Genomic DNA, 25,025 nt, shown 5'->3' with positions numbered 1-25,025 from the left:
CCAGTATACATCAGATATTCACCGTATCCAGGAGAGAAACATTCCAACCAACATAAATAGTGGCAGAAATTATTTACTCACCTGGATAGTCAGTGAACCATCCTCTGCTACCAATTGAAAGGGCCCCTGGTTTGTCTGTGGGTGAACCTCCGGCCGGGCAACCACTAAAGACCAATACATGTTGATAGGTTTAAAATGGTTGTTTCTTTATTTTGACATCGCAGACAATTTATAGATACAAACCACAAGATTACCATATACCTCCCCTAAGCTTAATCCAATCAGGTAACGAATTTATCAATGTCACCTTTATACAACCTTAGTAAAAAAGTCATGATAATTTCCAAGAAACAAGGTACATATGTGATGTATTTATAATTCTTGGAATTAAGATATTTAACCATAATCTTTGTTGACTTTAGCTTTGTTCAGATATTTCACGGAATTATCTTCGTTTATTTTGTACCGACATTTACCTGATAAAAAATGTCCTTCACTTATCTAAACCAAAGGTGAATGTCAAGATACAAAAATGCTTATATATATAACCCGTATTAATGTAAAATATATATCTAATGCATATGTTAGATATATGTGTAAAAGGTATATATGTGCATATATATATGTTTCTGCAGCTATGATGCCATGCATTCCTCTATCATAAATGTGGTCTCTTTTGCTAAAGCATGCATATCTCTTTCTAGCCATGCGGTTTTAAGCTTCAGACAGCCATTTCCTCTTAGCTTGTGTTGCGAGACCTCATTTCCTGTTTAGCTTGTGTTACTAGACCTTGCTGTCATAAGAGTATAAAATATTTCCTTTAAAGAAGAACTCTGCATATTTAATACAAGCATATAAAGCTGAATTAATATATATATATGAACGTGTGTGGATACAGACATAATTTCCATACAGAAGCGATGTCATCGGGAGAGAAGCGGGCTGGATGGGCTGAAGAGGTCAGCTGTCCACTGGGAGCCACTTTCTTCATGGTGTACACCCGATCTCCCTGCTCATCCAGGTAATTTTTTTTTTTAAACCCTTCAGGGTTAAATATAAAGTACATCTTCAAAAGACATGTAATATCTTCTGTCCTCAACATTTCATAAATAACTCATCATTAGGGTTATTCTTTATTATTTTATTCCAATTAAATTTTCACTAAGAATCTCCATTTTTTGTGTTTCCAAATCCCTTCTGAATCACAAACATTCTTGTTGCGTTCCCATAAGTAAATCACATACAGTCTTGATAAGATTATACTCACACATTCACTGACTGGCACTTCTTTTCGCTTAAAAACTAACAAATTCCGTACATCCCATAAAGTTTCCATCACACACATCATAATAAACCACATCATCCTTATTTTTAGTGCACCACACGCACCCATCCCAAATCTAGCAGTCTTTACATCAACTTGAGCCACATCCGTCAATTCTTTAATAAGACCCCCTAGAGCCGTCCATACTTCCTTAGCATAATCACATCCCCATAGCAAGTGCTCAACTGACTCATTCGCACCACATTTTTCCCTTGGACACATTTCGGATCTAACCAAATCTCTCCTCTTTTGGAATTCACGAACAGGCAAAATGTTGTGACAACACATCCATGCAATGTCTTTTTGTCTATTTGACACGCCTTTAATAAAAAACTTCCCCCACACCTTCTCTGCCGCATTCTGTCTCAAACACAAAATATCACATGCAATCTCATTCTGTTTAAGTTTATTTCTCACAACCTGTTTGTTTTTAAAACCACTCATACCAATAGACACCAAATCATTCTTTAGAATAAATTTTTCAATCATCACATACCACTTTGGACATCTGAACGCCACAGGCACTCTAGCATCACGCTCAGACCATTTTAGACCATATAGCATCCATCCAGCCATATAGCGTACCATGCATGAACTCTTTCCTTTCTTTTCCAACAAAATGACAATTGATTTAATGTAAATAATGCCTAAAAACACTTGCAGACTCATTAATCCTTATCCACCATTCTCAACTGATTTACATACATACTCTCTCTTCAACTTTTCCATACGGCTTCCCCATAAAAAGGAGAAAATCATTTTTTCAACTTTCATGGTTTTCCCCATATTCACCGGATAAATTAGAAATACAAACAAAACAATAGGCAATACCACAGCTTTTATAATAAGGACTTTGCCTATTAAAGAGAGATCTCTCAGCTTCCAAAAATTGAACTTTTTTTCCATCTTCACAATACACTCGTCCCAACTCTCATTTCCTTCTAAATCCTCATTAAACCATACACCCAAGATTTTTACCGCACCCTCCTCATTCTTCACATCCTCCATTCTTGTGCTCCGATCACCAAAACATATGAAAACACACTTATTCCAATTCGCCTTGAATCCAGATGCCCCACAGAAAAAATCCAAACATAACCTTCCTCTCCTAATCGCAGCCATATTATCATTTATGATCACTATATCATCCATATAACCTAGAACATTCACCGTCTTACCCATACTTCCCGGAATCAACAACCCACTCATAACTTTCTCTTTCCTCATCAAACACAACAAGCTTTCAATGACACAAATAAATAACATGGGTGACATGGGACATCCCTGTCTTACCCCAGATTGTATCTCAACTTTCTCACTTAAATTTCCATTCACCAGAAATTCACTTGTAGCCTCTTTATATAAACATTTTACCCCATTCAAAAAACACCCAGAAAAACACATTCTTTTCAATACAACAAACATAAACTCATGCGCTACTCTGTCAAAAGCTTTTTCAAAATCCACCATAAAAAGCATACATTTTCTCTGACGACACATACAATCACCAATAATATCACAAATTAAAACTAAATTATCAAACATACTTCTACCTGGTACCGCACATACTTGATCGCTCTCTATTACACTTCCAATAACACATCTCATTCTACCAGCTAAAACACTACTGAAAATCTTGTAATCTGCATTCAATAAAGAAATTGGCCTCCAATTTCCCAAATATCTCTTGTCACCTTTTTTATATATCAAGACAACTACACCCTCACTCATACTTTTAGATAACACACCATTCTCCCACATAAATTTAAAAATTTGCACCAAATCATCACCCATCCAATCCCATGCTTTCATATACAAATCCACTGGTATTCCATCTTTCCCTGGAGTCTTATACTTCTTAGGGTCCATTCACACGTCCGTTTTTTCTTTCCTGATCTGTTCCGTTTTTTCAGGAACAGATCAGGACCAGATCTGGACCCATTCATTTTCAATGGGTCCTGGAAAAAATCGGACAGCACAATGTGTGCTGTCCGTTTCCGTTGTTCCGTTCCGCATGTCCGTTTAAATATAAAACATGTCCTATTCTTGTCCTGAAAAATCGGATCCTGGACCAATACAAAGTCAATGGATCCGCAAAAAACGGAAGACATTCGTATGTCATTACGTATGTCATCCGTTTTATGCGGATTCCGTTATTGGAAATTAGGCTTCCTCCCCAGTATTAAATGTGCCCCCCTCCCTCTATATTCATTGGTGGCCAGTGCGGCAGTGCGGATTCCCAGTAAGTTTTCTACAGATCTGATTTTTCACTTCGTGAAAAACTCAGATCCGACAGTATATTCTAACACAGAGGCGTTCCCATGGTGATGGGGACGCTTCTAGTTAGAATATACTGAGAACGGTGTACATGACTGCCCCCTGCTGCCTGGCAGCACCCGATCTCTTACAGGGGGCTGTGATCTGCACAATTAACCCCTCAGGTGCTGCGCCTGAGGGGTTAATTGTGCATATCATAGCCCCCTATAAGAGATCAGGGGCTGCCAGGCAGCAGGGGGCAAACCCCCCTCCCTCCCCAGTATTAAATGTGCCCAGTGGGGCCTCACCTCTCCCCCCCCCCATCATCGGTGGCAGTGCGGATTCCCAGTATTAATAAATGTGCCCAGTGCGGTCTCACCTCTCCCCCCCCCCCCATCATCGGTGGCAGTGCGGATTCCCAGTAATAATAAATGTGCCCAGTGCGGTCTCACCTCTTCCCCCCCCCCATCATTGGTGGCAGCGGAGAGTACCGATCGGAGTCCCAGTTTAAATCGCTGGGGCTCCGATCGGTTACCATGGCAGCAAAGACGCTATTGCAGTCTTGGCTGCCATGGTTACTTAGCAATAAATACAAGCATTATACTTACCTGCGACTGCGAGCTGCGATGTGTGTCCGGCCGGGAGCTCCTCCTACTTGTAAGTGAAAGGTCTGTGCGGCGCATTGCCTATAGACCTGTCACTTACCAGTAGGAGGAGCTCCCGGCCGGACACACATCGCAGCTCGCAGTCGCAGGTAAGTATAATGCTTGTATTTATTGCTAAGTAACCATGGCAGCCAAGACTGCAATAGCGTCTTTGCTGCCATGGTAACCGATCGGAGCCCCAGCGATTTAAACTGGGACTCCGATCGGTACTCTCCGCTGCCACCAATGATGAGGGGGGGGGGAAGAGGTGAGACCGCACTGGGCACATTTATTAATACTGGGAATCCGCACTGCCACCGATGATGGGGGGGGGAGAGGTGAGACCACACTGGGCACATTTATTAATACTAGGAATCCGCACTGGCCACCGATGATGGGGGGGGGGGGAGGTGAGGCCGCACTGGGCACATTTAATACTGGGGAGGGAGGGGGGTCTGCCCCCTCCTGCCTGGCAGCACCTGATCTCTCACAGGGGGCTATGATTCGCACAATAATTGTGCGGATCACAGCCCCTTGTAAGAGATCGGGTGCTGCCAGGCAGCAGGGGGCAGTCATGGACACCGTTCTCAGTATATTCTAACTAGAAGCGTCCCCATCACCATGGGAACGCCTCTGTGTTAGAATATACTGTCGGATTTGAGCTTTCACATGTTTCCGTTTTTTGCGGATCCGCAAAAAACGGATGACATACGGAAACATTTTCAGGAACAACGGATCCGCAAAAAACGGACCGAAAATCGGGATGTAGAAAAAAACGGACGTGTGAATGTAGCCTTACTCTTCATAATTGCATTCTTTATTTCCTCCTGTGTAATCTCACCATCCAAAAACATCTCATCATCTTTATTAAGTCTTCCATCCATCTTCCCCAACACTTCTCGCATTAGATTTTCATCTATCCACTTTTTTGCAAAAAGATTTTGATAAAATCCTTCAACCTCTTTTATCACATCCTTACCAGAAACACACTCTCCATTACTGTTCAGAATCACATCCATATTGTCTTTCTTGCTACACACTTTTTTGAAAAAAAACCTCGTACACTTTTCATTCATATCAAGATATTCAATTTTTGACCTATAGATTATTTCTTTCCCTTTAGATTCCACAACTTTTTTCCTTTGTATCCTTGCTTCTTCCAACAAATCATTTACCTCCACACCAAAGGACCTTAATTTTAAAAGCCACTCATACCTAGCAATGAAATCTTTATATTCATTCCTTTTCATTCTTGCTTTTCTATAGCCCCATTTTTTGAAAAACGATTTAATCCTCCCCTTCACCCACTCCCACCATTCTAAAACATTGTTAAACTCCTTTTTCTTACTTTTCCAAAAACCATATTTCGTTTTAAAGTCAACCATCACCGATTCATCCTCTAACAGGGATGTATTTAGTTTCCAAACACCTCGGCCATACTTTCTCTTACAGTCACACTCTATACCACACCGTAACAGCATGTGATCTGAAAAACAAGTATCCCTTTGCACAAAATTTTTGAATTTTAGCCCATTACTTAGAAAAACGAAATCAATACGTGAAGTGATGCTACCCCTATCTGACTTATAAGTTGACATTGGTGGCTTACACATACTTTTACCTACATCTATAAATGAAAAATCATTTATTATCTTGCACACACGATCACCAGATGTATCTTTCTTGTCCCCCTCAATCACACAATTAAAGTCACCAAGCAATATTGTATCCATTTTTCCAGGCAAAAAAACATTCAATTTTTCCAATAATTCCAATCTTTCCTCCTTTCTCACAGAGTTGTACACATTCACAATCCTCACTTTACAATTTCTGAAATTTACAATCGCAATCACACACCTACCCACCTCCACTACTGTGTAACTATCAAAGCTAAACTCTTTACTACTTAGCAAAATCCCTACTCCATCATTTTTGTTCATAGTTGACCCAGACCAGATGGAAGCACCATCTGGCCAATCTTTTTCTGCAGAAGAATCTGATATTCCGCATTCCTGTAAGGCGATTATATCCGCCCCTTGACTTTTGAGGAAGTCCAAAACCGCTATCCTTTTAGGTCTTGATTTAAAGACACGGACATTTAGGGATACGACATTAAATGCAGTTTTGGCATCCATACTTGGACTTTTTTCCAAACATAGTTTTCAATTCCCCATATTTTCCTCACCCTAGTCCGTCTGGGTGTTGGAAGCCTGAGACCAAGGCTCCAGTTCTGTGCTCTTCTAAAAAAGCTCTAGTATTTGGGCTTTGGGATGTAGGATACATACCTTCCCTGATTGGGCTTGAATCGTCATACCCTTCTGAAATCAACAATCTTTGTCTCTTTGGGGTCGCACCTCCTTCCTCCTCAGATGGTCTTGTTGGCGCATTAGAAAAATCCCCTTGTCCAGCCGGTATGTCCTGGGAGACTTCAGATCCAGTATGTTCAATAATTGAAGGTCTGGAAGGTACAATCCCCTCCACCCCTTCCTCCTTGCCATCTCCCTGTAACCCAGTTTGAGCATCAGGGAGTTGACTGATCTCCTCCTCCACTGGGGAAATATCCATGCCACCTCCTTCATTTTCCTGCTCACCCTCCGCATTAATTCCAGTCTGTGGTGCGTGGCTGTCAGGGTTCTCAGCCCTATCATCAGAAGGCCCTGCGACATCGCCTCTTACAACCTCAGTGTATGTCCTTTTACCAGCCCTTAAAGGACAGTTCCGAAAAACATGTCCTCCCTGGCCACACACATTACAAACGAGTGGGTTTGTGCACGATCCAGCCAGATGCCCATTTTGACCACATCGGTTACACCTCTGGTTAGTCTCATCACAATTTTCCACCTTGTGACCGTAGACCCTACACCTGCGACAAAAGGAAGGCATACCGGGAAAGAAAAGAACACCTGCGTCTCTTCCTATGGCAATATTCTGAGGGGTGAACCGAAAACCACCCTCTTTACTCAGGTCCTCAAGAAAACGGACAAAGAACTTTAATTTCCCAGTCCAAAGACCCTGTGAGTTCTTAATTTGATGCGAGAATTTTATATATGAGCAATAATTTTGCAAGAAAAGCTCAATGTTCTCTCTCCTTACATAAGGATTAAACATCAAGACCACCAACTGAACATCGTCATTGTATAATAGAATAAAAGTTAAGCCATCCATTTCAGGGTTCTTTTCATTAGATTTTAAATACATAAGGAGATTATGGCTTGCTCCAGGCGAAGCCATTACAAGAGTGTACATACCCCGTCTAGGATCTTGCAGGCAAAAGATGTCTTCCCGTCTAACGTGTAGGATCTTGAAAAGGACTTCTTGCACGATGCATTCCAAAGTAAAGATGTTCTTCTTATCCTCATCCACCGCGATTCCATATCCGTTTTGAACCCGGGGTTCCCCGGTCCTGGCATGACGAATCAGCACTCCCATGATCGCAACTCTCAAAAGAAGCCACCCACCTACCCCCAAAAGCAGCAGGCAGCTTAAGCCTACTAGAGGCAATGCTGCAAGGCCAAGGGCATGGTCTGGACTTCCTTCTGGCAAGGAAAATCTTACTAAAAGGCCGAGAAGCGATCCTGGCAAGACCAAGACGTGCAGTATAAGAACAGATACTACACTTGATCTTAGCCAAAAGGGGCCTCGACAACGGGGCCGCTTATCGCCATTGCAAAGCACTTCTCAAGGCAACAGCCTACGGGCCCCAGCCCCAGACACAGTCCGGGAGGCTTCCTTCTCCTCTCTCACAAACCAGGGAAAACGTGCGTCCTACGCTCAGAAGTCACCAGCATTATGCTCCTCTTTGTGTTTGCCATCTGCATAGCTCCACCCCCACCCGCCACTTTTGCACACGCCTTTTTTATTTGCACGCAATTCCTGGTGCCATAGCACGCCAAGCAGAAAAACGTATAGGAGTGAATGGAGAAGTAGTAGTGAGAAAAAAAAAGGAAGTATGCATTGTTGATTGTGATGTCACAGCCCCATTGTTGAGTGTTCCATCAGGGCCCTTGTGATGTCATCCAATGACCTGACCTTACTTGACCTCTTTGACCTGACAAGGCTCTTGTGACACGTGCAGTGTTCCGTCCATTGTCCAGACAAGGCAGGTGCTGATACATAGGAAGTGCTGGACTACTTGTTAACCTCCAAGTAATCCAGTTCAAAGGATCCACAAGAGGGAGACATGGGCAAACTTTACTCATTTATTATTACAGCACTGGAAAAGCTAAGGTGCGTGGAGGTCCAAACACTTCATTCAGGTGATAAGCCAATTAACTAACCCATCAGTCTTTTTCCAACTCCCTGTTCAAGAAATTCATTTAATATATGGTCCCCAGATAGGGGACGTATCAGATATTAAACTGATAAGAACAGATTTATTTAATTTATTTATTTATTTTTCTTTATTTCATACAAAACTCAGAAAACACCTCCCATGTTAAGTGATAAAGTCACAAATGTCCAACAAGAGTGAATGTGGTAAGAAGGAGCTGAGAGATTCCAAGTCCAGCTGTCGTTCCTCCGCACGGCCTGCCTCATAAAAGCGGCCGGGGCTGCTGGGTGAGCAGGAGACCAAATCTCTTCTTGATGGAGAAGCGATGTCGGGAATACTTGTCATCGGGAGAGAAGCGGGCTGGATGGGCTGAAGAGGTCAGCTGTCCACTGGGAGCCACTTTCTTCATGGTGTACACCCGATCTCCCTGCTCATCCAGGTAATACTGCAGGAACATGTCTTTTTTTTTTTTAAACCCTTCAGGGTTAAATATAAAGTATATCGTCGAAAGACATGTAATATCTTCTGTCCTCAACATTTCATAAATAACTCATCATTAGGGTTATTCTTTATTATTTTATTCCAATTAAATTTTCACCAAGAATCTCCATTTTTTGTGTTTCCAAATCCCTTCTGAATCACAAACATTCTTGTTGCGTTCCTATAAGTAAATCACATACAGTTTTGATAAAATTATACTCACACATTCACTGACTGGCACTTCTTTTCGCTTAAAAACTAACAAATTCCGTACATCCCATAAAGTTTCCATCACACACATCATAATAAACCACATCATCCTTATTTTTAGTGCACCACACGCACCCATCCCAAATTTAGCAGTCTTTACATCAACTTGAGCACACAGGCGCGCGCGCTCACAGGAACGGAAGGTAAGAGAGTTGATCTCCAGCCTGCCAGCGGCGATCGTTCGCTGGCAGGCTGAAGATGTGGTTTTTTTTAACCCCTAACAGGTATATTAGACGCTGTTTTGATAACAGCGTCTAATATACCTGCTACCTGGTCCTCTGGTGGTCCCCTTTGTTTGGATCGACCACCAGAGGACACAGGTAGCTCAGTAAAGTAGCACCAAGCACCACTACACTACACCCCCCTCCCGTCACTTATTAACCCCTTATTAGCCCCTGATCACCCCATATAGACTCCCTGATCACCCCCCTGTCATTGATTACCCCCCTGTCATTGATCACACCGCTGTAAAGCTCCATTCAGACGTCCGCATGATTTTTACGGATCCACTGATAGATGGATCGGATCCGCAAAACGCACACGGACGTCTGAATGGAGCCTTACAGGGGCGTGATCAATGACTGTGGTGATCACCCCATATAGACTCCCTCATCACCCCCCTGTCATTGATCACACCCCTGTAAAGTTCCATTCAGACGTCCGCATGATTTTTACGGATCCACTGATAGATGGATCGGATCTGCAAAACGCACACGGACGTCTGAATGGAGCCTTACAGGGGCGTGATCAATGATTGTGGTGATCACCCCATATAGACTCCCTCATCACCCCCCTGTCATTGATTACCCCCCTGTCATTGATCACACCCCTGTAAAGCTCCATTCAGACGTCCGCATGATTTTTACGGATCCACTGATAGATGGATCGGATCCGCAAAACGCATACGGACGTCTGAATGGAGCCTTACAGGGGCGTGATCAATGATTGTGGTGATCACCCCATATAGACTCCCTCATCACCCCCCTGTCATTGATTACACCCCTGTAAAGCTCCATTCAGACGTCCGCATGATTTTTACGGATCCACTGATAGATGGATCGGATCCGCAAAACACATACGGACATCTGAATGGAGCCTTATAGGGGGGTGATCAATGACAGGGGGGTTATTACCCCATATAGACTCCCTGATCACCCCCCTGTCATTGATCACCCCCCTGTCATTAATCACCCCCCCTGTCATTGATCACCCCCCTGTCATTGATCACACCCCTGTAAAGCTCCATTCAGACGTCCGCATGATTTTTACGGATCCACTGATAGATGGATCGGATCCGCAAAACGCATACGGACGTCTGAATGGAGCCTTACAGGGGCGTGATCAATGACTGTGGTGATCACCCCATATAGACTCCCTGATCACCCCCCTGTCATTGATTACCCCCCTGTCATTGATCACCCCCCCTGTCAGGCTGCATTCAGATGTCCGTATGATTTTTACGGATCCACGGATACATGGATCGGATCCACAAAACACATACGGACATCTGAATGGAGCCTTATAGGGGGGTGATCAATGACAGGGGGGTGATCACCCCATATAGACTCCCTGATCACCCCCCCTGTCATTGATCACCCCCCCTGTCATTGATCACCCCCCTGTCAGGCTCCATTCAGACATTTTTTTGGCCCAAGTTAGCGGAAATTATTATTTTTTTCTTACAAAGTCTCATATTCCACTAACTTGTGTCAAAAAATTAAATCTCACATGAACTCACCATACCCCTCACGGAATCCAAATGCGTAAAAATTTTTTGACATTTATATTCCAGACTTCTTCTCACGCTTTAGGGCCCCTAGAATGCCAGGGCAGTATAAATACCCCACATGTGACCCCATTTCGGAAAGAAGACACCCCCAGGTATTCCGTGAGGGGCATATTGAGTCCATGAAAGATTTAAATTTTTGTCCCAAGTTAGCGGAAAGGGAGACTTTGTGAGAAAAAAATAAAAAATATAAATTTCCGCTAACTTGTGCCAAAAAAAAAAAATTTCTATGAACTCGCCATGCCCCTCATTGAATACCTTGGGGTGTCTTCTTTCCAAAATGGGGTCACATGTGGGGTATTTATACTGCCCTGGCATTCTAGGGGCCCCAAAGCGTGAGAAGAAGTCTGGTATCCAAATGTCTAAAAATGCCCTCCTAAAAGGAATTTGGGCACCTTTGCGCATCTAGGCTGCAAAAAAAGTGTCACACATCTGGTATCGCCGTACTCAGGAGAAGTTGGGGAATGTGTTTTGGGGTGTCATTTTACATATACCCATGCTGGGTGAGAGAAATATCTTGGTCAAATGCCAACTTTGTATAAAAAAATGGGAAAAGTTGTCTTTTGCCAAGATATTTCTCTCACCCAGCATGGGTATATGTAAAATGACACCCCAAAACACATTGCCCAACTTCTCCTGAATACGGAGATACCACATGTGTGACACTTTTTTGCAGCCTAGGTGGGCAAAGGGGCCCACATTCCAAAGAGCACCTTTAGGATTTCACAGGTCATTTACCTACTTACCACACATTAGGGCCCCTGGAAAATGCCAGGGCAGTATAACTACCCCACAAGTGACCCCATTTTGGAAAGAAGACACCCCAAGGTATTCCGTGAGTGCATGGCGAGTTCCTAGAATTTTTTATTTTTTGTCACAAGTTAGTGGAAAATGATGATTTTTTTTGTTTGTTTTTTTTTCTTACAAAGTCTCATATTCCACTAACTTGTGACAAAAAATAAAAACTTCCACGAACTCACTATGCCCATCAGCGAATACCTTGGGGTGTCTTCTTTCCAAAATGGGGTCACTTGTGGGGTAGTTATACTGCCCTGGCATTCTAGGGGCCCAAATGTGTGGTAAGGAGTTTGAAATCAAATTCTGTAAAAAATGACCAGTGAAATCCGAAAGGTGCTCTTTGGAATATGGGCCCCTTTGCCCACCTAGGCTGCAAAAAAGTGTCACACATCTGGTATCTCCGTATTCAGGAGAAGTTGGGGAATGTGTTTTGGGGTGTCATTTTACATATACCCATGCTGGGTGAGAGAAATATCTTGGCAAAAGACAACTTTTACCATTTTTTTTATACAAAGTTGTCTTTTGCCAAGATATTTCTCTCATCCAGCATGGGTATATGTGAAATGACACCCCAAAACACATTCCCCAACTTCTCCTGAATACGGAGATACCACATGTGTGACACTTTTTTGCAGCCTAGGTGGGCAAAGGGGCCCATATTCCAAAGAGCACCTTTCGGATTTCACTAGCCATTTTTTACAGAATTTGATTTCAAACTCCTTACCACACATTTGGGCCCCTAGAATGCCAGGGCAGTATAACTACCCCACAAGTGACCCCATTTTGGAAAGAAGACATCCCAAGGTATTCGCTGATGGGCATAGTGAGTTCATGGAAGTTTTTATTTTTTGTCACAAGTTAGTGGAAAATGATGATTTTTTTTTTTTTTTTTTTACAAAGTCTCATATTCCACTAACTTGTGACAAAAAAAAAAACTTCCATGAACTCACTATGCCCATCAGCGAATACCTTGGGGTGTCTTCTTTCCAAAATGGGGTCACTTGTGGGGTAGTTATACTGCCCTGGCATTTTAGGGGCCCAAATGTGTGGTAAGGAGTTTGAAATTAAATTCTGAAAAAAATTACCAGTGAAATCCGAAAGGTGCTCTTTGGAATATGGGCCCCTTTGCCGACCTAGGCTGCAAAAAAGTGTCACACATGTGGTATCTCCGTATTCAGGAGAAGTTGGGGAATGTGTTTTGGGGTGTCATTTTACATATTCCCATGCTGGGTGAGAGAAATATCTTGGCAAAAGACAACTTTTACCATTTTTTTATACAAAGTTGTCTTTTGCCAAGATATTTCTCTCACCCAGCATGGGTATATGTAAAATGACACCCCAAAACACATTCCCCAACTTCTCCTGAATACGGAGATACCACATGTGTGACACTATTTTGCAGCCTAGGTGGGCAAAGGGGCCCACATTCCAAAGAGCACCTTTCGGATTTCACCAGCCATTTTTTACAGAATTTGATTTCAAACTCCTTACCACACATTTGGGCCCCTAGAATGCCAGGGCAGTATAACTACCCCACAAGTGACCCCATTTTGGAAAGAAGACATCCCAAGGTATTCGCTGAGGGGCATAGTGAGTTCATGGAAGCTTTTATTTTTTGTCAGAAGTTAGTGGAATATGAGAATTTGTAAGAAAAAAAAATAAAAATCATCATTTTCCGCTAACTTGTGACAAAAAATAAAAAGTTCTATGAACTCACTATGCCCATCAGCGAATACCTTAGGGTGTCTACTTTCCGAAATGCGGTCATTTGTGGGGTGTTTGTACTGTCTGGGCATTGTAGAACCTCAGGAAACATGACAGGTGCTCAGAAAGTCAGAGCTGCTTCAAAAAGCGGAAATTCACATTTTTGTACCATTGTTTGTAAACGCTATAACTTTTACCCAAACATTTTTTTTTTATCAAAGACATGTAGAACAATAAATTTAGAGCAAAATTTATATATGGATATCGTTTTTTTTGCAAAATTTTACAACTGAAAGTGAAAAATGTCATTTTTTTGCAAAAAAAACGTTAAATTTCGATTAATAACAAAAAATGTAAAAATGTCAGCAGCAATGAAATACCACCAAATGAAACCTCTATTAGTGAGAAGAAAAGGAGGTAAAATTCATTTGGGTGGTAAGTTGCATGACCGAGCAATAAACCGCTAAAGTTGTGGAGTGCCGATTTGTAAAAAAGGGCCTGGTCTTTAGGGGGGTATAAACCTGTGGTCCTTAAGTGGTTAATGCCTAAAAACACTTGCAGACTCATTAATCCTAATCCACCATTCTCAACTGATTTACATACATACTCTCTCTTCAACTTTTCCATACGGCTTCCCCATAAAAAGGAAAAAATCTTTTTTTCAACTTTCATGGTTTTCCCCATATTCACCGGATAAATTAGAAATACAAACAAAACAATAGGCAATACCACAGCTTTTATAATAAGGACTTTGCCTATTAAAGAGAGATCTCTCAGCTTCCAAAAATTGAACTTTTTTTCCATCTTTACAATACACTCGTCCCAACTCTCATTTCCTTCTAAATCCTCATTAAACCATACACCCAAGATTTTTACCGCACCCTCCTCATTCTTCACATCCTCCATTCTTGTGCTCCGATCACCAAAACATTTGAAAACACATTTATTCCAATTCACCTTGAATCCAGATGCCCCACAGAAAAAATCCAAACATAACCTTCCTCTCCTAATCGCAGCCATATTATCATTTATGATCACTATATCATCCATGTAACCTAGAACATTCACCGTCTTACCCATACTTCCCGAAATCAACAACCCACTCATAACTTTCTCTTTCCTCAACAAACACAACAAGCTTTCAATGACACAAATAAATAACATGGGTGACATGGGACATCCCTGTCTTACCCCAGATTGTATTTCAACTTTCTCACTTAAATTTCCATTCACCAGAAATTCACTTGTAGCCTCTTTATATAAACATTTTACCCCATTCAAAAAACACCCAGAAAAACCCATTCTTTTCAATACAACAAACATAAACTCATGCGCTACTCTGTCAAAAGCTTTTTCAAAATCCACCATAAAAAGCATACATTTCCTCTGACGACACATACAATCACCAATGATATCACGAATTAAAACTAAATTATCAAACATACTTCTACCTGGTACCGCACATACTTGATCGCTCTCTATTACACTTCCAATAACACATCTCATTCTACCAGCTAAGACACTACTGAAAATCTTGTAATCTACATTCAATAAAGAAATTGGCCTCCAATTTCCCAAATATCTCTTGTCACCTTTTTTATATATCAAGACAACTACACCCTCACTCATACTTTTAGATAACACACCATTCTCCCACATAAATTTAAAAATTTGCACCAAATCATCACCCATCAAATCCCATGCTTTCATATACAAATCCACTGGTATTCCATCTTTCCCTGGAGTCTTATACTTCTTACTCTTCATAATTGCATTCTTTATTTCCTCCTGTGTAATCTCACCATCCAAAAACATCTCATCATCTTTATTAAGTCTTCCATCCATCTTCCCCAACACTTCTCGCATTAGATTTTCATCTATCCACTTTTTTGCAAAAAGATTTTGATAAAATCCTTCAACCTCTTTTATCACATCCTTACCAGAAACACACTCTCCATTACTGTTCAGAATCACATCCATATTGTCTTTCTTGCTACACACTTTTTTGAAAAAAAAACTTCGTACACTTTTTATTCATATCAAGATATTCAATTTTTGACCTATAGATTATTTCTTTCCCTTTAGATTCCACAACTTTTTTCCTTTGTATCCTTGCTTCTTCCAACAAATCATTTACCTCCACACCAAAGGACCTTAATTTTAAAAGCCACTCATACCTAGCAATCAAATCTTTATATTCATTCCTTTTCATTCTTGCTTTTCTATAGCCCCATTTTTTGAAAAACGATTTAATCCTCCCCTTCACCCACTCCCACCATTCTAAAACATTGTTAAACTCCTTTTTCTTACTTTTCCAAAAACCATATTTCGTTTTAAAGTCAACCATCACCGATTCATCCTCTAACAGGGATGTATTTAGTTTCCAAACACCTCGGCCATACTTTCTCTTACAGTCACACTCTATACCACACCGTAACAGCATGTGATCTGAAAAACAAGTATCCCTTTGCACAAAATTTTTGCATTTTAGCCCATTACTTAGAAAAACGAAATCAATACGTGAAGTGATGCTACCCCTATCTGACTTATAAGTTGACATTGGTGGCTTACACATACTTTTACCTACATCTATAAATGAAAAATCATTTATTATCTTGCACACACGATCACCAGATGTATCTTTCTTGTCCCCCTCAATCACACAATTAAAGTCACCAAGCAATATTGTATCCATTTTTCCAGGCAAAAAAACATTCAATTTTTCCAATAATTCCAATCTTTCCTCCTTTCTCACAGATTTGTACACATTCACAATCCTCACTTTACAATTGCTGAAATTTACAATCGCAATCACACACCTACCCACCTCCACTACTGTGTAACTATCAAAGCTAAACTCTTTACTACTTAGCAAAATCCCTACTCCATCATTTTTGTTCATAGTTGACCCAGACCAGATGGAAGCACCATCTGGCCAATCTTTTTCTGCAGAAGAATCTGATATTCCGCATTCCTGTAAGGCGATTATATCCGCCCCTTGACTTTTGAGGAAGTCCAAAACCGCTATCCTTTTAGGTCTTGATTTAAAGACACTGACATTTAGGGATACGACATTAAATGCAGTTTTGGCATCCATACTTGGACTTTTTTCCAAACATAGTTTTCAATTCCCCATATTTTCCTCATCCTAGTCCGTCTGGGTGTTGGAAGCCTGAGACCAAAGCTCCAGTTCTGTGCTCTTCTAAAAAAGCTCTAGTATTTGGGCTTTGGGATGTAGGATACATACCTTCCCTGATTGGGCTTGAATCGTCATACCCTTCTGAAATCAACAATCTTTGTCTCTTTGGGGTCGCACCTCCTTCCTCCTCAGATGGTCTTGTTGGCGCATTAGAAAAATCCCCTTGTCCAGCCGGTATGTCCTGGGAGACTTCAGATCCAGTATGTTCAATAATTGAAGGTCTGGAAGGTACAATCCCCTCCACCCCTTCCTCCTCGCCATCTCCCTGTAACCCAGTTTGAGCATCAGGGAGTTGACTGATCTCCTCCTCCACTGGGGAAATATCCATGCCACCTCCTTCATTTTCCTGCTCACCCTCCGCATTAATTCCAGTCTGTGGTGCGTGGCTGTCATGGTTCTCAGCCCCATCATCAGAAGGCCCTGCGACATCGCCTCTTACAACCTCAGTGTATGTCCTTTTACCAGCCCTTAAAGGACAGTTCCGAAAAACATGTCCTCCCTGGCCACACACATTACAAACGAGTGGGTTTGTGCACGATCCAGCCAGATGCCCATTTTGACCACATCGGTTACACCTCTGGTTAGTCTCATCACAATTTTCCACCTTGTGACCGTAGACCCTACACCTGCGACAAAAGGAAGGCATACCGGGAAAGAAAAGAACACCTGCGTCTCTTCCTATGGCAAAATTCTGAGGGGGGAACCGAAAACCACCCTCTTTACTCAGGTCCTCAAGAAAACGGACAAAGAACTTTAATTTCCCAGTCCAAAGACCCTGTGAGTTCTTAATTTGATGCGAGAATTTTATATATGAGCAATAATTTTGCAAGAAAAGCTCAATGTTCTCTCTCCTTACATAAGGATTAAACATCAAGACCACCAACTGAACATCGTCATTGTATAATAGAATGAAAGTTAAGCCATCCATTTCAGGGTTCTTTTCATTAGATTTTAAATACATAAGGAGATTATGGCTTGCTCCAGGCGAAGCCATTACAAGAGTGTACATACACCGTCTAGGATCTTGCAGGCAAAAGATGTCTTCCCGTCTAACGTGTAGGGTCTTGAAAAGGACTTTTTGCACGATGCATTCCAAAGTAAAGATTTTCTTCTTATCCTCATCCACCGCGATTCCATATCCGTTTTGAACCCGGGGTTCCCCGGTCCTGGCATGACGAATCCGCACTCCCATGATCGCAACTCTCAAAAGAAGCCACCCACCTACCCCCAAAAGCAGCAGGCAGATTAAGCCTACTAGAGGCGATGCTGCAAGGCCAAAGGCATGGTCTGGACTTCCTTCTGGCAAGAAAAATCTTACCAAAAGGCCGAGAAGCATTCCTGGCAAGACCAAGACGTGCAGTATAAGAACAGATACTACACTTGATCTTAGCCAAAAGGGGCCTCGACAACGGGGCCGCTTATCGCCATTGCAAAGCACTTCTCAAGGCAACAGCCTACGGGCCCCAGCCCCAGACACAGTCCGGGAGGCTTCCTTCTCCTCTCTCACAAACCAGGGAAAACGTGCGTCCTACGCTCAGAAGTCACCAGCATTATGCTCCTCTTTGTGTTCGCCAGCTGCATAGCTCCACCCCCACCCGCCACTTTTGCACACGCCTTTTTTATTCGCACGCAACTCCTGGTGCCATAGCACGCCAAGCAGAAAAACGTATAGGAGTGAATGGAGAAGTAGTAGTGAGAAAAAAAAAGGAAGTATGCATTGTTGATTGTGATGTCACGGCCCCATTGTTGAGTGTTCCATCAGGGCCCTTGTGATGTCATCCAATGACCTGACCTTACTTGACCTCTTTGACCTCTTGACCTGACAAGGCTCTTGTGACACGTGCAGTGTTCCGTCCATTGTCCAGACAAGGCAGGTGCTGATACATAGGAAGTGCTGGACTACTTGTTAACCTCTAAGTAATCCAGTTCAAAGGATCCACAAGAGGGAGACATGGGCAAACTTTACTCATTTATTATTACAGCACTGGAAAAGCTAAATGGTTACATCCAGCCAACTTGCTACAAAAGTACTAAATGGTCAATTCACAGGAACAACTCAGCATCCCAAGTGTGCACAACTGGCCCAAAGCAAAACCAAGGTGCGTGGAGGTCCAAACACTTCATTCAGGTGATAAGCCAATTAACTAACCCATCAGTCTTTTTCCAACTCCCTGTTCAAAAAATCCACTTAATATATGGTCCCCAGATAGGGGACGTATCAGATATTAAACTGATAAGAACAGATTTATTTATTTATTTAATTTATTTATTTATTTTTCTTTATTTCATACAAAACTCAGAAAACACCTCCCATGTTAAGTGATAAAGTCACAAATGTCCAACAAGAGTGAATGTGGTAAGAAGGAGCTGAGAGATTCCAAGTCCAGCTGTCGTTCCTCCGCACGGCCCGCCTCATAAAAGCGGCCGGGGCTGCTGGGTGAGCAGGAGACCAAATCTCTTCTTGATGGAGAAGCGATGTCGGGAATACTTGTCATCGGGAGAGAAGCGGGCTTGGTGGGCTGAAGAGGTCAGCTGTCCACTGGGAGCCACTTTCTTCATGGTGTACACCCGATTTCCCTGCTCATCCAGGTAATACTGCAGGAACATGTCTGCCGCATTCAGTATAAGAACAGATACTACACTTGATCTTAGCCAAAAGGGGCCTCGACAACGGGGCCGCTTATCGCCATTGCAAAGCAGTTCTCAAGGCAACAGCCTACGGGCCCCAGCCCCAGACACAGTCCGGGAGGCTTCCTTCTCCTCTCTCACAAACCAGGGAAAACGTGCGTCCTACGCTCAGAAGTCACCAGCATTATGCTCCTCTTTGTGTTCGCCAGCTGCATAGCTCCACCCCCACCCGCCACTTTTGCACACGCCTTTTTTATTCGCACGCAATTCCTGGTGCCATAGCACGCCAAGCAGAAAAACGTATAGGAGTGAATGGAGAAGTAGTAGTGAGAAAAAAAAGGAAGTATGCATTGTTGATTGTGATGTCACGGCCCCATTGTTGAGTGTTCCATCAGGGCCCTTGTGATGTCATCCAATGACCTGACCTTACTTGACCTCTTTGACCTCTTGACCTGACAAGGCTCTTGTGACACGTGCAGTGTTCCGTCCATTGTCCAGACAAGGCAGGTGCTGATACATAGGAAGTGCTGGACTACTTGTTAACCTCCAAGTAATCCAGTTCAATGGATCCACAAGAGGGAGACATGGGCAAACTTTACTCATTTATTATTACAGCACTGGAAAAGCTAAGGTGCGTGGAGGTCCAAACACTTCATTCAGGTGATAAGCCAATTAACTAACCCATCAGTCTTTTTCCAACTCCCTGTTCAAAAAATCCATTTAATATATGGTCCCCAGATAGGGGACGTATCAGATATTAAACTGATAAGAACAGATTTATTTATTTATTTTATTTATTTATTTTTCTTTATTTCATACAAAACTCAGAAAACACCTCCCATGTTAAGTGATAAAGTCACAAATGTCCAACAAGAGTGAATGTGGTAAGAAGGAGCTGAGAGATTCCAAGTCCAGCTGTCGTTCCTCCGCACGGCCCGCCTCATAAAAGCGGCCGGGGCTGCTGAGTGAGCAGGAGACCAAATCTCTTCTTGATGGAGAAGCGATGTCGGGAATACTTGTCATCGGGAGAGAAGCGGGCTGGATGGGCTGAAGAGGTCAGCTGTCCACTGGGAGCCACTTTCTTCATGGTGTACACCCGATCTCCCTGCTCATCCAGGTAATACTGCAGGAACATGTCTTTTTTTTTTTTTAAACCCTTCAGACATGTAATATCTTCTGTCCTCAACATTTCATAAATAACTCATCATTAGGGTTATTCTTTATTATTTTATTCCAATTAAATTTTCACCAAGAATCTCCATTTTTTGTGTTTCCAAATCCCTTCTGAATCACAAACATTCTTGTTGCGTTCCTATAAGTAAGTCACATACAGTTTTGATAAAATTATACTCACACATTTACTGACTGGCACTTCTTTTCGCTTAAAAACTAACAAATTCCGTACATCCCATAATGTTTCCATCACACACATCATAATAAACCACATCATCCTTATTTTTAGTGCACCACACGCACCCATCCCAAATTTAGCAGTCTTTACATCAACTTGAGCACACAGGCGCGCGCGCTCACAGGAACGGAAGTTAAGAGAGTTGATCTCCAGCCTGCCAGCGGCGATCGTTCGCTGGCAGGCTGGAGATGTGGTTTTTTTAACCCCTAACAGGTATATTAGACGCTGTTTTGATAACAGCGTCTAATATACCTGCTACCTGGTCCTCTGGTGGTCCCCTTTGTTTGGATCGACCACCAGAGGACACAGGTAGCTCAGTAAAGTAGCACCAAGCACCACTACACTACACTCCCCCCCCCCCCCCCGTCACTTATTAACCCCTTATTAGCCCCTGATCACCCCATATAGACTCCCTGATCACCCCCCTGTCATTGATCACACTGCTGTAAAGCTCCATTCAGACGTCCGCATGATTTTTACGGATCCACTGATAGATGGATCGGATCCGCAAAACGCATACGGACGTCTGAATGGAGCCTTACAGGGGCGTGATCAATGACTGTGGTGATCACCCCATATAGACTCCCTGATCACCCCCCTGTCATTGATTACCCCCCTGTCATTGATCACCCCCCCCTGTCAGGCTGCATTCAGATGTCCGTATGATTTTTACGGATCCACGGATACATGGATCGGATCCACAAAACACATACGGACATCTGAATGGAGCCTTATAGGGGGGTGATCAATGACAGGGGGGTGATCACCCCATATAGACTCCCTGATCACCCCCCCTGTCATTGATCACCCCCCCTGTCATTGATCACCCCCCTGTCATTGATCACCCCCCTGTCAGGCTCCATTCAGACATTTTTTTGGCCCAAGTTAGCGGAAATTATTATTTTTTTCTTACAAAGTCTCATATTCCACTAACTTGTGTCAAAAAATTAAATCTCACATGAACTCACCATACCCCTCACGGAATCCAAATGCGTAAAAAATTTTTGACATTTATATTCCAGACTTCTTCTCACGCTTTAGGGCCCCTAGAATGCCAGGGCAGTATAAATACCCCACATGTGACCCCATTTCGGAAAGAAGACACCCCCAGGTATTCCGTGAGGGGCATATTGAATCCATGAAAGATTTAAATTTTTGTCCCAAGTTAGCGGAAAGGGAGACTTTGTGAGAAAAAAATAAAAAATATAAATTTCCGCTAACTTGTGCCAAAAAAAAAAAATTTCTATGAACTCGCCATGCCCCTCATTGAATACCTTGGGGTGTCTTCTTTCCAAAATGGGGTCACATGTGGGGTATTTATACTGCCCTGGCATTCTAGGGGCCCCAAAGCGTGAGAAGAAGTCTGGTATCCAAATGTCTAAAAATGCCCTCCTAAAAGGAATTTGGGCACCTTTGCGCATCTAGGCTGCAAAAAAAGTGTCACACATCTGGTATCGCCGTACTCAGGAGAAGTTGGGGAATGTGTTTTGGGGTGTCATTTTACATATACCCATGCTGGGTGAGAGAAATATCTTGGTCAAATGCCAACTTTGTATAAAAAAATGGGAAAAGTTGTCTTTTGCCAAGATATTTCTCTCTCCCAGCATGGGTATATGTAAAATGACACCCCAAAACACATTGCCCAACTTCTCCTGAATACGGCGATACCACATGTGTGACACTTTTTTGCAGCCTAGGTGGGCAAAGGGGCCCACATTCCAAAGAGCACCTTTAGGATTTCACAGGTCATTTACCTACTTACCACACATTAGGGCCCCTGGAAAATGCCAGGGCAGTATAACTACCCCACAAGTGACCCCATTTTGGAAAGAAGACACCCCAAGGTATTCCGTGAGGGGCATGGCGAGTTCCTAAAATTTTTTATTTTTTGTCACAAGTTAGTGGAAAATGATGATTTTTTTTGTTTGTTTTTTTTCTTACAAAGTCTCATATTCCACTAACTTGTGACAAAAAATAAAAACTTCCACGAACTCACTATGCCCATCAGCGAATACCTTGGGGTGTCTTCTTTCCAAAATGGGGTCACTTGTGGGGTAGTTATACTGCCCTGGCATTCTAGGGGCCCAAATGTGTGGTACGGAGTTTGAAATCAAATTCTGTAAAAAATGACCAATGAAATCCGAAAGGTGCTCTTTGGAATATGGGCCCCTTTGCCCACCTAGGCTGCAAAAAAGTGTCACACATCTGGTATCTCTGTATTCAGGAGAAGTTGGGGAATGTCTTTTGGGGTGTCATTTTACATATACCCATGCTGGGTGAGAGAAATATCTTGGCAAAAGACAACTTTTACCATTTTTTTATACAAAGTTGTCTTTTGCCAAATGAAAGCTCTATTAGTGAGAAGAAAAGGAGGTAAAATTCATTTGGGTGGTAAGTTGCATGACCGAGCAATAAACCGCTAAAGTTGTGGAGTGCCGATTTGTAAAAAAGGGCCTGGTCTTTAGGGGGGTATAAACCTGTGGTCCTTAAGTGGTTAATGCCTAAAAACACTTGCAGACTCATTAATCCTAATCCACCATTCTCAACTGATTTACATACATACTCTCTCTTCAACTTTTCCATACGGCTTCCCCATAAAAAGGAAAAAATCATTTTTTCAACTTATATGGTTTTCCCCATATTCACCGGATAAATTAGAAATACAAACAAAACAATAGGCAATACCACAGCTTTTATAATAAGGCCTTTGCCTATTAAAGAGAGATCTCTCAGCTTCCAAAAATTGAACTTTTTTTCCATCTTTACAATACACTCGTCCCAACTCTCATTTCCTTCTAAATCCTCATTAAACCATACACCCAAGATTTTTACTGCACCCTCCTCATTCTTCACATCCTCCATTCTTGTGCTCCGATCACCAAAACATTTGAAAACACATTTATTCCAATTCATAACCTTCCTCTCCTAATCGCAGCCATATTATCATTTATGATCACTATATCATCCATGTAACCTAGAACATTCACCGTCTTACCCATACTTCCCGAAATCAACAACCCACTCATAACTTTCTCTTTCCTCAACAAACACAACAAGCTTTCAATGACACAAATAAATAACATGGGTGACATGGGACATCCCTGTCTTACCCCAGATTGTATTTCAACTTTCTCACTTAAATTTCCATTCACCAGAAATTCACTTGTAGCCTCTTTATATAAACATTTTACCCCATTCAAAAAACACCCAGAAAAACCCATTCTTTTCAATACAACAAACATAAACTCATGCGCTACTCTGTCAAAAGCTTTTTCAAAATCCACCATAAAAAGCATACATTTCCTCTGACGACACATACAATCACCAATGATATCACGAATTAAAACTAAATTATCAAACATACTTCTACCTGGTACCGCACATACTTGATCGCTCTCTATTACACTTCCAATAACACATCTCATTCTACCAGCTAAGACACTACTGAAAATCTTGTAATCTACATTCAATAAAGAAATTGGCCTCCAATTTCCCAAATATCTCTTGTCACCTTTTTCATATATCAAGACAACTACACCCTCACTCATACTTTTAGATAACACACCATTCTCCCACATAAATTTAAAAATTTGCACCAAATCATCACCCATCCAATCCCATGCTTTCATATACAAATCCACTGGTATTCCATCTTTCCCTGGAGTCTTATACTTCTTACTCTTCATAATTGCATTCTTTATTTCCTCCTGTGTAATCTCACCATCCAAAAACATCTCATCATCTTTATTAAGTCTTCCATCCATCTTCCCCAACACTTCTCGCATTAGATTTTCATCTATCCACTTTTTTGCAAAAAGATTTTGATAAAATCCTTCAACCTCTTTTATCACATCCTTACCAGAAACACACTCTCCATTACTGTTCAGAATCACATCCATATTGTCTTTCTTGCTACACACTTTTTTGAAAAAAAACCTCGTACACTTTTCATTCATATCAAGATATTCAATTTTTGACCTATAGATTATTTCTTTCCCTTTAGATTCCACAACTTTTTTCCTTTGTATCCTTGCTTCTTCCAACAAATCATTTACCTCCACACCAAAGGACCTTAATTTTAAAAGCCACTCATACCTAGCAATGAAATCTTTATATTCATTCCTTTTCATTCTTGCTTTTCTATAGCCCCATTTTTTGAAAAACGATTTAATCCTCCCCTTCACCCACTCCCACCATTCTAAAACATTGTTAAACTCCTTTTTCTTACTTTTCCAAAAAACATATTTCGTTTTAA

General features: G+C 41.9%; 1 non-coding gene and 2 pseudogenes across 1 annotated transcript; all 3 read right to left on the bottom strand.

Moving 5' to 3' along the window:
• Positions 1–8,441: 8,441 nt before the first annotated feature.
• Positions 8,442–8,610, bottom strand: LOC121006587 (annotated as a pseudogene).
• A 10,187-nt stretch (positions 8,611–18,797) lies between these two features.
• LOC121006573 lies at positions 18,798–18,997 on the bottom strand. The gene has a single exon (XR_005780339.1). It is a non-coding gene; the product is annotated as a U2 spliceosomal RNA (small nuclear RNA).
• A 983-nt stretch (positions 18,998–19,980) lies between these two features.
• LOC121006585 lies at positions 19,981–20,153 on the bottom strand (annotated as a pseudogene).
• Between the last annotated feature and the right edge of the window lie 4,872 nt (positions 20,154–25,025).

The sequence above is a fragment of the Bufo bufo genome, chromosome 6 (assembly GCF_905171765.1).
Source record: "Bufo bufo chromosome 6, aBufBuf1.1, whole genome shotgun sequence".
Taxonomy (NCBI): domain Eukaryota; kingdom Metazoa; phylum Chordata; class Amphibia; order Anura; family Bufonidae; genus Bufo; species Bufo bufo.
Note: the sequence above shows the minus strand (reverse complement) of the source record. Positions and strands in the feature narration are given on the sequence as shown.